The sequence below is a fragment of the Trachemys scripta genome, chromosome 15 (assembly GCF_013100865.1).
Source record: "Trachemys scripta elegans isolate TJP31775 chromosome 15, CAS_Tse_1.0, whole genome shotgun sequence".
NCBI classification, from domain to species: Eukaryota; Metazoa; Chordata; order Testudines; family Emydidae; genus Trachemys; species Trachemys scripta.
The window spans coordinates 3180365-3193461 of record NC_048312.1 but is presented as its reverse complement, the minus strand read 5'-3'; the positions used below and the strand labels follow the sequence as shown (position 1 = coordinate 3193461).

Here is a 13097-nt window from a genome sequence, read left to right as displayed (position 1 = left end):
AGTTCTGGGGTAGGAAAGGGGACAGCTGACCGCATTCTCAAAGCACCTGAGAGGGGGAGCAGAAACAGCACAGCAGCTCTGCTCCCCCTGCCACCTCCTGTGAGCAAAGGGTCAGTCTGCTCTCTGCTCTGCCCCTCTCCATCCTTGCAACAGCAGGCTTGAGAAGGGGAAGAGAGGGTAAGTACCTGGAGCTCCCCCTAATGGAAGGGTGAAGAACCCCTGGAGCTGCAGGAGGGGCAGTGATGAGCTGTGGGGTGGGTAACGTTGAGATGAAAGTTGGGATGGCATAACTAATTGCAAGGATGGGCATGCAAAGGGCACAAAATAAACTAGGATTTTGGGGTTTGGGGAGAAGCTGGAGGTGCTGTACCAGGAGGCAGCACTTCATACAAATCTGGAATTTGATCTTTAATTGGGTTTTCTGGTGAGAACTCAAATTGCTTTTCTCTGTCATTGTCACCCATGCACATTGGGGGTTGGCAGGGGTAGTTCAAAAACTGAGTCCAAAAAATAGTTTTGTTTTTATTTATTTTTTATTTTTCAGTCTCATTTTTTGGGGGGTGTGGTGGGAGGGGAAGGGTCTGACTCAGGATTTTTGAACTTTCCAACTTTGGAAGGCATGCGATGAGTGAGGCAGGGAACTGCCAGGAGAGAATTGGTCTCATGGCTAAGGCATCTGAATGTCATGGTGGAGAATTGGTACTATCCCTCCTCTTGGACTTTTTTCAGGTTAACATCTGTTGTCTAGCTTGTTTTTTTTTTTTTTTTTAAATGATAGTTACTAATTAGTAAAAGCATCAGCTGTGTAACCTGCTCATGTAATTCACTATGTTCTTATGGTGTTTAAAAAAACCAAATCACAACTTCTTGTGTGGCTGCTGCATGTTTTAATAGCCAAGTGCCTTGCTCTATTGGGATAGAAATGTTTTTTCTCAAATCAAAGATGTTAAGCCTTGGATTCTCCTGAGTTTGTTAAAGGCTTCCTCGAAATGATATAAATCTAGTTCATTCACACAGTTTGATTTTTTTGAGCTCAATGCTTGTTTGTTCAGTGCATTTCTTTTCCTGTGCAGCTGTCTGAAATCACAGTGCATATTAATGATTTAATAAGTCCTACCTTGAAGCACAGTAACTAAAGTCTGATATTTAATTTTTTTTTAACTTTTCTATGTTTTTGATGATGTACTTTTTGCTTAAATGAGACATTTTTATATACAAAGCTATCAAATATGCAGTGTTGGTCTAAGATAATTAAGTAGTTTAAAACTGACGCACATAATCCATGCAGACATTTTCTGACATTTATGGATAACTTTGAATCTTCTGTTTTGAAACCCTTTGTACAGTACAAATATTCTCAGAGTAAATGAGAAGCATTTTAGACCCTTAGAAATATATTTCTTTTGTTTGAGATCTGCAAGTATCCTTGTATGTGTAGGCAATAGGAGTAGAGCAGTAAAGTAGTGCATATTATAGTTGATGTTTACAGAAGCATTTTTTTTAAAAGGGCAATTTTTTTTTATGAATAGTTTGCGTAGTTCTCACTTTCTAAATAAGCTCTGTAGCAAGTATGTACCATTCTCTAAAAAGCTATGAATCATTAAAGCTGTAACCAGCTTTTATGGATTATAAATCCAGATTAACTCTGCTCTCTTAAAATTCATGCTGTAATTTGACAGTGATTGAATCTCCATGTGATCTACAGTAGGCCTATAATTCTCCCTGAAAATTAGGCTAAATGCTTAGGACAAATTGTTGGTGCTATTCTGCTGTAATTTCAAGCACTTAAGTATATTTGTAATTTCTTCTGAACACAGCTTAATATGGACACTTTTGTACTGCATTTAGATATCCTGAAAGTAGCAATTCATATTTCACCAGGAAGATGTGCAGTTGCTGCATTACTGTATTGATGTAGGAGAGAGTTCAGTCTACTGTTAGGGAGCTAACCAAGTTTTATTTGTCTGAATTGCTATCTTTTGATGACTGCAATAGGAAAGCATGGTGAACAGGACAATAATTATTAGCAGGATCAATTGTAATTCACTTAATCCTCTGATTCAGGAGGGTCTGAGTATGTGCTTAAGCACACATTTAGTACCATTTACTTCAAGGGCTTAAAGTTAGGTCTGCTTAAGTACCTTACTGAATCAGAAACAACAAGGAGTCTGGTGGCACCTTAAAGACTAACAGATTTATTTGGGCATAAGCTTTCGTGGGTAAAAACCTCACTTCTTCAGAGGTTTTTACCTACGAAAGCTTATGCCCAAATAAATCTGTTAGTCTTTAAGGTGCCACCAGACTCCTTGTTGTTTTTTGTAGATACAGACTAACATGGCTACCCCCTGATACTTACTGAATCAGGGCTGTAGTTCCTCAATTTATTCTAGTAGCAGTTGTGAGTAGGGTATTGACTTATTCAGCCTAAGTATATTTCACCCAAACAGTCTGAAATGACTAGCCCATCAAGGGAGACAGGTAGATTTTGAGTGCAACATGTACAGCAAGTACTGTAGGTTGTGCCAGAGGAACAGAAAAATTCAGAAGTGGTGTTACATTCTGAAAGTGGAACATTTCAATTTGCCTACAGGGATAAACAGTACTAAAGACCCTTCTACCTCCGTTGAAGTCAGACTGCCTCACTATTCTCCAAATTCATAGTGCAAAAACAGCTGTAGCATCCAAACAGAAGGACATGTTCCAGGTGTGGTTAGTAGCTAGTGATATTTAACTTAAAACTTGTATCTGCAATTTATAAAATAAGTGTAGGTGTATTTGCAATACATAAAGACAAGGAAAGGAGAAGTAAAAAGCCCACTTGCTAATGAACTCAAGTGTACCACTAAATTTCAAATAAAGCAAGTCAGTTAGAGGCCTTAAGGGACAGATCGGGAGCAAGGTGAGTCATTCACTAGATTTCAGTCTCCCTACACACTCAGTACTAAAGTAGTATGAGGCTAGGCATTCTGATGCTGGACATGTGATGTGTTTTTGTTTTACATGTGCCTATTTCCAACCTGAGAGCGGTTTTTGTAAAAGTCATACTGACTCCTATAATTTGAATAGATCAGCTCATTAGTCTCTCTCTAAATGCTCCCTGAACTTCAAGAGTGGACACAGTATTTATTTACTGTGTCCTACGATGCTGTTGGCCAGTTAGCACGCTTTGTCCTGGAGCAACGTTCATATGGGGCAAGTGAAACATTCCCTATGGTGTCAGTCTGGGTTCAGTGACCACAGTGTGTTAAATAATTTAAGGTCATGCAGGATTAAAACCATCGACCATTTTTTAAAGTAATTGCTCCTACAATTTTGCCATCAACAACCCTTTGTTCTATAAAAACACCAGGAGGTCCAGCGGGTGCTAGTTACCTTAAGGTGGATTGCCACTGGTGGAAAGAGCTGCATCACAGGTAGAACTAGGTGGTGAGAGAAGATGGTGGCTGCTCAGCTGGTGGGTTTTTAAACAGTCCTATTACTCAATTTTCAGTATGTCAGATCAGCTAGGTGCTAGGGGAAGAAAGTCAGCAGAGAGGAGCTCAGCTGAAATTTGTATTAATACTGGTGGTAACTAAGTTTATGTCAGTTGTCTGAACACTTCCTAGGTTGGGGGGAGGGAGGAAAGACTGTCATGCAGTGCTGCAGATGAATAGTCTTCAACTTCTCCTGGAAAAGAATTCATGTTGTCTAATGTAGAGTGCCGCACTGGAGCCATCGAGAACCTGACTTTCACCAGTGCTGAGCACTCCAAATGTAGTCACAAGGGGTTGTAGGTGCTTAGCTCTGAAACTCTCGCCCTGGCTGTCCCAAGCCCGCTCAACCAGCCACCCCAAAACAGTGGGCATCTTTGAGAATTTTGGCCACATTGTAGCTTGTTACAGCTAAAAAGCTCGTAGGGCTCATCTACATGGAGAAATGCAGAAAAGTGACTGAGTTAACTGAAAGTGTGGAGCTGAAGTGAATTAAACCTGTAGGTGGGCCTAGTTGACTGTGGCTTAGAAATGACGTGGGCTTAGTTCACTGTAGCTTAATTTACAGCAACCTAAAGCCACTTTACTTCTAAATATCCATACAGGGGCTTCCTACATTTCAACTTCTACACATTAACTTCACATCTTTAGTTAATTTAGTCTTCACCTTCTTGAGTGTCCCTGTGTAGATGAGCCCATAAGGTCTTGTCTGATAATCCTCACTCACCCTGGAGTTGTCACTGCTTGTAGGGTGACTGTCAGTAATGGCTGCAGGGCTGCTTGCCAGGTCCTTCCACAGAGCTGTGGCAGAGTTTATAACATGTGCAGAATATCTATACACAAAACACCAGACTCCTTGGGTTAGCTTTTTATTTGTACAATAAGGGAGGTAGCTAGGAGTGGGGAATGTAAACAAGAATATCACTCCAAGCAAGCAGATAAGGTTATAGGCTTGTAGCTACAAGCCTATAACCTTGAGTGCAGCTGGACTTTCCCTCACTACCACGCTAACGAAGATGAAAGTGTAATCTTAGGTGAAATGAAGACAGACAGAGAGTAGACAGATGATTCAGCTGATACAATTTACAAAACAGAAAAAGGAGCAGCAAGAACTAAAACTTACCACCAGTTTACTCTCACTTTAGCTCATATTTTACTTAAAGGCTGGGAATTGCAGGGTACAAACATCATCTTATTACAATACAGACAAGCAGCAAAAAGTCATCATTACTTTCACCAGCCGTCACCTCATCCCTTTAAATGAAATGGAGCCAGCAGTTGTTACTTACATAAGCCACAGCAGAAAGTTGAAAACAATAGAAGAGAGATGCAGGGAGTTGTTCCTCATGTGAAATTAAAATATTCTAAAATAAATTACCACCACCAAAGCAGTCCTTTGTTAAATAACAAACAAGAAAAATCCAACTAACACTTATACTAGTGCAAAATAAAATAGCAGCATTTATATGCAAGTGGGATTTGCCAGTGTAAACACTTATCACATACAATTCACATAACTGAGAGCTGCACATAACTTAAACACACAACATTTTCACAAGGTTTTGAAAGTGACAGTCCCTTAATCTTATTAAAGTGACAGTCACTCAACCATGACTGACTTTCTTGGAAATATTTAAGGGGCTGAAGTTTACACTGTTAGTCATTTCATCTACTGAGCCCAAACCTATTACACATTTAAGGACATGAACATTTGTTCAGCCCTGGGGTCTGGTCTACAAAAAAAACTTGGACCGGATTCCTAAAACCAACATAGCTATTTTGGTACAAGTCTGAGTGTAGCCACTTATTTCAGAATAAAAGCAGCTAAAGTCAGTAACAAACCAACACACCCCCAAAATAATGAAATCAGCTTTAATTCATACTTCTATTTCAATTCAAATGTGTGCGTAGGCCAGCCCTACAAAGCCAAGTTCATGACTAGAGCATGTTCAAGCCCTCATCTTTTGACTGACTTTTATAAGACTCACTCTAGAAACCTGATAGAAGACTTCATGCTTGAGTGGAGAGTTGCATTCCTTAAGACTGCAAAACCAATCAATACATCAGAATCCAATGCACTTGCCTGCTTGCAAAATTATGATTTTTAGAACAAATCAAAAGTTATAAGCTTTCCATTTAACTTTGTTTCTGATACCACCACACTGTAGTCCACTGGGTATTTGACAGACTAGATTGAGAAAACTTTGACATTTGAAACAGCTGAAATTGTAATCAGCCTTGCTGCCAAAAATGGCACATGAACCACATTATCTAAAGTACATTGTTTTCATGTTAGGATCACTTAGAGGCTGTGTTTAAGGAGTATCATGAGGGTTACTCATGTCATATTCCCACCCAGGAATTGAGAACAGAATTCAGAAATACAGCAAGTCTAAGTGGTAGGGTCTTCCTGTGGGCAATACCAAAGTAAAATACTTCACATATTCCTAGCCTTTCCTATCAGAGTTAGGCCAAATACTAACTGAAGTTTACAGCTAACATTTTCAAACATGAGTACTTAGAATTAGTCACTGACATACAATTTGCCAGAGTGAGGCCACATTTATGTAAGTGTCTAACTTTAGGCATCCATGTTTGAAGAGATAGACCTCTGTTGAGCTACTAATTGCTAGAGATCTGGGAGGAGATTTTCAGATTCTAGCTATGGTGTCTTTGCGAGGAGCCAAGCAGTTGTAGGCATGCTTCTGCAAGGGAAACAACTGGTTACATTACATGTTAGAGGGGAAGAAAAAAAACAAAAAAACTTCTCACGGTCTTTTTACTAAGCAGCCGTAGTGGTTTACAAGCCAGAACTCAGACTACAAATCAGGCTGGATTTACGGTTGCTGCACAGCACAGGTCATGTTCAAGCACCAGGGATTTGATCGCAAAATTTCCACAAGCAAGGTGACCAATCCGTTCCGATTCTTCCCGCTCTGCTACCGTCGTCGAATGGGCTTGTAGACGCATACTGCCATCAGGATCATGGTGATTAACAGGATACTGAAAACGCTCCCCATGAGCACTGCAAGAGGGAAGAAATGGCATGTGTTGAATAGGAGGGAAAAGGTTAGGTAGGTGTATGTTTATCTTCCAATTTAGTGCACATCCCAAACTGGTGACATCAAAGGTCCTTCTGTGAATTTGTCAGGAGTCCCTAGGTATCACCCAATTCCCAGTGAAGTCAGTTTTTCTCTGGTCTATAATGGGAGTTGGACCACGCCCCTAATTTGCCTTTGCATTCTGGCCAGATTTTCACCCTTTTAAAGCTGCATGTGAACATTTGCCCTCACCAGTGTTTATTAAATGTATGCCTGGTGCACACACATGGGCCATTAATCACTCTGAATGTGCCCCACCACCCACTTGCCCTGGAACACTTGCTTGTATTTTTTGATAGCGTTATCAAGCAAAATAAAGTGCTGCTTGTTTCAGTTCATCTGGAATAACAACGTGTGATTACTGAGAGGGGGTGGCCACAGGCAGGATTTTAGTACTTATTAATTCATAGAATGTATGACCAGAAGGGACCATTATGATCTAGTCTGACCTCCTGTATAACAAGCTGGAGATTTTTACACAGCGATTCCTGCGTCAAGCCCAATCACTTATGGCTGATCTACAGCCTATCATTTAGAAAGGGCCAGTCTTGATTTAAAGACTACAAGTGATAAAATGCACCCATACCCTAGATAAACTGTTCCAATGGCTAATTACACTCACTAAATAATCTGCACCTTGTGTCTAGCCTGAATTTGTCTATCTTCAGCTTCCAGCCATGGGATCTTGTGTCTTTATTTGCTTGAATGAAGGGGCCTTTACTACCAGAGATCTCTCCAGGAGGTACGCATAGCACCTCTGAACCTTCTCTCTGATCAACTAAACAGACTGAGCTCTGGTCTCTCACTGTGATGCAAGTCTTCCAGACCTCGAATCATTCTTGAAGCCCTTCTCTGAAGGATTTCCAGTTTGTCAACATTCTTTTTCAAATGTTGACACCGGAACTGGACACACTATCCCAGTAACCGTCTCCCAAATGCCCAATACAGTTGTAATAACATCTACCAACTTCTACTCAATATTCCCCTGCTTATGCAGCCAAGGATTGCATTTGCTCTCAGATACCACATCACACTGCAAGATCACATGTAACTGATTATCCACCATGACTACCCTCCTCCCTATCCCCAACCCTGCAGTCCTTTTCGGAGTGACAGTCCCTCTTTTTGTCCCAAGTGAGCCTAGTTTCCCATGCAATCCAGGTGGCTCTATAGATCAGACTTGCCCTTACATTTTTTTTTTTTTTTTTTTACTACTCCACCAATTTGTGTCATCTGTATTTTCCTCCACATCACTGAAAAAAGATATTGAATATCACTGGGCCAAGAACTGATCCCTACTAGACCCCTCTAGAAACATCACCACTAGAATGATGGTTCCCCATTTATGATTACTTTTAGAGAACTGTAAGTTATCCAGTTTTTAATCCATATAATAGGGGGTGCATTTTATTATTGGATAATACCATATGGTCATCCCAATTTAGAAAATCCTATCCATCCCCTCCCTCCCTCACATGTGAAGCTTTATGGGCACATAACACACACTTAGTTCTCCTACAGGCTCCAACTGCAGTAGCTGAAAATTTACAACCAACTTGTATTTTACCCTGCTCACTACTAGCACATTATCTTTCCTCCCGACTTGCTGCTCTCGTTTTCAGATGCTCATTTTTTCCCACAGTCTATTTGATTGTTGCTATTAGACAATTTGTCACATGAAGAACATCTCCTTATCAACCGTGTATTTCCTAGAGATAACATTTCAAACGAATCTTTAAAATTACTTCACTGGCACATACAACACAAAGACTTCTGCTTTCAGAAACCTTTCATCTAATGCACACAACAGCCAGACAGAGATAAGAACAGAACACAACTTGAGTGGCTGGCATCCTTTTTATTCCACAACAGTTTTGTTCCCTTGTTCACTTCTGATTTTAATCTGATAACTAGATGAGACTTTCTACTCACACCTAACTGCTGTTTAAACTAGCAACAAGATGGGATGCTTATGCTGGATACTCACTGGTGTGGATGAACAGGCCCTGCCCTGAGGGGATCAGTTTCCAGTTCCAGTGACCTCTGATGCCATTGCTACCATCCCAAGGAGGGTGAAAACTACAGCATTCCCAGATCAGGGCCACCTGGGACTCCAGATCTGCCAAACATATAAACTGGGTAGCTGTAAAACACAGCTTGTTAGATTAATGCATCCATGGCTGTATGTATACAGACAGTCACCAGCTACTCGAGCACCCACATTGTCTGCAGCAAACTGGACCTCAATTCTGTGACAACTTCAATACATTTTTAGAATGGAGTTTTTTATTGAATGTCCGGAGTGAAAAAAATCCATCAGTACATCAGCTGTGAGTAATTTTTATATTTAAATCTAGTCTTATACTAGCTCTACATTTTCAGTTTTCAAAATGCCACATATTTTTAGGTTCCAGAGTCCACACCTAATTAGATGAATGGGGCAGCTCATGGCTCTCAAGGTTATAGTTTCAGGCCATCTTCAAACTCAGGAAAACAGCACTGTCTCAGCTTACTATTCTGAGGTCATTTTTGCAACAACCATGAGGGCTAGGTTTTTTTAAATGAAATCAAAGATTCTGGAGCCCAATTCTGCAACAAGGGATGAATTTTAAGGCTGTGGAATAGGAGGGTCCTCGGCTATATGGACACAGGTGGGCATGAGGGATAGAACCCAGAAACTTTGGCTCAGAAAACCCCTAATGCAACCCATAGAACTATTTGAGCTAAAGAATTTCATAAAAAGAACAGGAGTACTTGTTGCACCTTAGAGACTGACAAATTTATTTGAGCATAAGCTTTCGTGGGCTACAGCTAAAGCTTATGCTCAAATAAATGTGTTAGTCTCTAAGGTACCACAAGTACTCCTGTTCTTTTTACGGATACAGACTAACACGGCTGCTACTCTAAAGAATTTCAGTTACTAACCCTGTGATGGTGTTTGGGGTACCCAGGACTGAGAGTCTCCTTGTTGCTCGCCTGTCTCCTGTGAGAGGGAGACTAGATTGTGCTTAGCTGAGTGTAAGCTCCTTGACACCACCAGCCTGTTAGCCACCTGAACAAAATCTCCTCTGGGCAATGCCAGCCCTTACTTTACCTTACACTAGTAGGTGCACCCCAGTCCCTAAACCCCTTTGAAGCATTTCCCTGTAGTCCAAACCCTTCTCCACTGAACACTCACTGAAATACCAGGTCCGCTGTCTCCACGGGAACAGAGTACACACCAGCCTGACTGATTCATCTCACAATCAGATCATAACTTAATATCACAGCACCGAGATACATTTCTAGTGAAACTGAGGGTAAGTTTACCAAAGATTCAAGAGATAATGAGTAAGAATAATGGGAACAAAAGGGTTACATATAAAACAAAATCATAACACACTTTCTAGAGACTAAACTTAACAGGCTAACCTACTGTCTAAAGAAGATCTATTTAACCCAAAGTCTTTTTCAACATCTTCCACCAAAGTAGGCAGAGATCTTGTTTTCATGAATGTAAACACGCTGACCGTTTACTTTCAAGATGCAGGATAAAGGTCTTGTCGTCTTCTACTTATATCCCCAAAGTTCTTTGTCTCCACTCCAAGATGGTAAAAAAAAAAAAAAAAAATTGCTTGTTTTTCCTTTGTCCTGCTTCTTCCCTGTTGATTTCGTATGTAGATATGCAGCCGTCGTGTCAAACAGAAAACCTATTTGTCATCTTTGCCTTGATACAGGTTTTTAAACACATTTTCAGTATACATGCATAACTCCTGGCACAATATCTGTACATTCAACTAATAATGACTAATGTGACCCTGGCTTTCATTTAAGACCTTACAAGGCTTTGGTGAACTAGAATGTACATACTAGAATCAAGATATTCTTGTAACCCCCTTGCTGGCTGGCACTAAGGGGTTCTTAGGATCACAACCCACAGTGGGCCTGCAACCACTAAAGGAGATATACCTGCCTCCTAGAACTGGAAGGGACCTTGAAAGGTCATTGAGTCCAGTCTCCTGCCTCCATAGCAAGACCAAGTACTGCCCCTGACAGATTTTTGCCCCAGATCCCTAAATGGCCCCCTCAAGGATTGAACTCACAAGCCTGGGTTTAGCATGCCAATGCTTAAACCACTGAGCTATCCCTTCTTCCCCCCTCGCCCCCCCCCCCCAAGCTCTGTGGTGCATACACACACCACCTTCCCCTCAGCAGGCTACATACTCCCCTAGGTAGGCACATTCTTTGTTTCAGAAGAAGGGGAAGACGGAGGCTGGGGTAGCCTTGGATACATCAGACCCAGGGGCGGCTCTATGTATTTTGCGCCAAGCACGGCAGTTGGGCGGCTTTTGGCGGCGCGCCTACAGGAGGTCCGGCAGGTAACGCGGATTAGGGGGCATGCCTGCGGGAGGTCCACCGGTCCTGCAGCTTCGGCGTACCCGCCGCCGAATTGCTGCCAAAGCCGCGGGACCGGCGGACCTCCCACAGGCATGCCGCCAAAGGCTCCCTGACTGCCGCCCCCACAGCAACCGGCAGGCTGCCCCCCACAGCTTGCCGCCTCAGGCACGCGCTCGGTGTGCTGGTGCCTGGAGCCGACCCTGATCATACCCTTCCTAACCAGGCCAGCCTTGTCATAGAGCTGACTCAGGTTCACTTATCCAACCTGCTCCTCAGTTTGCAATTGCTACCCACATCCACTTGGAGATAAGCAGAGCTGTGAGGAGAATAGAAATTCCATTTCATGGAGGCTTTGGGGATTTTGAAATTTTTTTCATTCCAGTTAGGAACAAAACCTGAAAATTTCAAAATTCTCCAGAAAAAGAAAATTAAAATAAATAAAAAAGAAGTCAGGTCAATTGAAACATTTCATTTTGCTTTTGACTTTTAAGTGTTCTAATATAAAATCTAATGCAAAATAAAAGCAATGCAAAACAAAACGTTATTTCAAAAGGAAACTCAAAATATTTTGTTCCAAGAATGTCAAAATATGATGTTTCCCTTGCTCACAGCTCACAAACCTACAAAGGAACTCCCGCCATAGTTTGTAAATATTAGAACTTTGAACTTGAAGGAATCAGTCAGTCAGGAGTGATTTACATCGTCCAGCTTCAAGAACATTAGACTGTATTCCCCCAGGGCACAGACTGACGAGTCTGCAGGTTTTGAGGTGAGGTCAACAAGGGGAAGGTGTCCCTCGCAGATTATATGTATTTATCAAATACATATCTGGTTCCTCAATGTAACTCTTCTCAGTACAGCTTGAGCAACCGCTGCTGCCCACGTCACAGAACCGGCCATCAATGTACGAGTCACCTGACTTCAGTCATCTCAGAGATATCAAGGAGTAGGCCATAGAAGACACTCTCTGGAGATGGTCTCTCCAGACTTGGGGGCACATTGCAACACAGGGTGAGGGGAGCTTGCCCTGCAGGAGCCCGTGCTGTACCTAGTGTGTACCGATGTACAGGCCTGCGCTGTGCAGGACCTGCTGATGTCTTCCATTCAGGCTGACATCATTGCAAAAGGTTTAACAATCAAATCAGCAGCAGCAGGTCTAGGCTAGCTCTGTGTGCACTTACTGTGCTGTATATACACAAGAATAATCCACATGGCGCTAGTAGCCACAAGGGAAGAGGGAATAGCAGACGACAATCTCACAGCTGGGGAGAAGAAAACCCACCAGCATGTCAGGTTGCCCTCTCCTTCCTTCCTCACTGTGAAAAATGGGTCAGTGCTACAGCTGTGTGGAGAACAGAAGTTATATTTTGGGGACTATTTTGAGACTTTCCAATAGGTTTTCACCCCAATTAGGACTCAACCCTGCAGTTGTCTATTAAAGAAAACTCAGGGAAAAAATTACTTTAGTCCAAAGCAAAATGTTTTGTTTGGATTTTGACTTTATTTTATATGTATAATACAATACAAACTAAACAAACCAGAAATCAATGTTCTGAAAGGAAAAAAGAACCAGAGCATGTAATTCCCCGAAGAGTGGGAACACCCTATTCTGACAGGGTCAGAGCTGCCCCCCAGTGAAGTGCCGGGGGGCGAGCGGGGCGCTCCGAGGGGGGCGGAGAGGGCCGGGGTCTCTCCCAGGCTTGGCGGGCAGGTCAGGGGGGCCAGGCCCGGCGGGGCGATCGCAAGGACCGGCCAAGGCCTGGCGACAGCAAAGGGCTCTGGGGCAGGCAGCGGCGCTCCTCAAGCCCCCGGCCCAGAGGCGACTTACCTGCCCGGATCCCGGGACCAGCTCCCCCAGCCGCCCGCGCCCCTTCCCGGGAGGGGCTCCCCGACCCGCGCAGGCGGCTGGAGAGGCCCCTCCGCCGCGGGCTACCGGGGAAAGGGGGCCCCGGAGAGGGGACGGGGCTTGTCAGGGGACCCAGAGTCCGGCCCCCGGGCCCCGCCGGGCAGAGCAGCGAGACAAGCCCGGCCCGGGGCGGGGAGCGGCCCGGCCCGGCCCCTCCTTACCCAGGTTCTGTCTCCGCAGCACGGCGTAGGGCCGGCTCCGCTCCGCGGGCCCCGCCGCCCAGCCCGGCCCCGCCAGCGCCGG

The 13097-nt window shown here is 43.3% G+C and overlaps 1 long non-coding RNA gene across 1 annotated transcript; it reads right to left on the bottom strand.

Moving 5' to 3' along the window:
• Positions 1 to 4326: 4326 nt before the first annotated feature.
• LOC117888265 lies at positions 4327 to 13097 on the bottom strand. Its single transcript, XR_004648292.1, has 2 exons — positions 13016 to 13097; positions 4327 to 6495 (listed from the first exon to the last, which is right to left on the bottom strand). It is a non-coding gene; the product is annotated as an uncharacterized LOC117888265 (long non-coding RNA).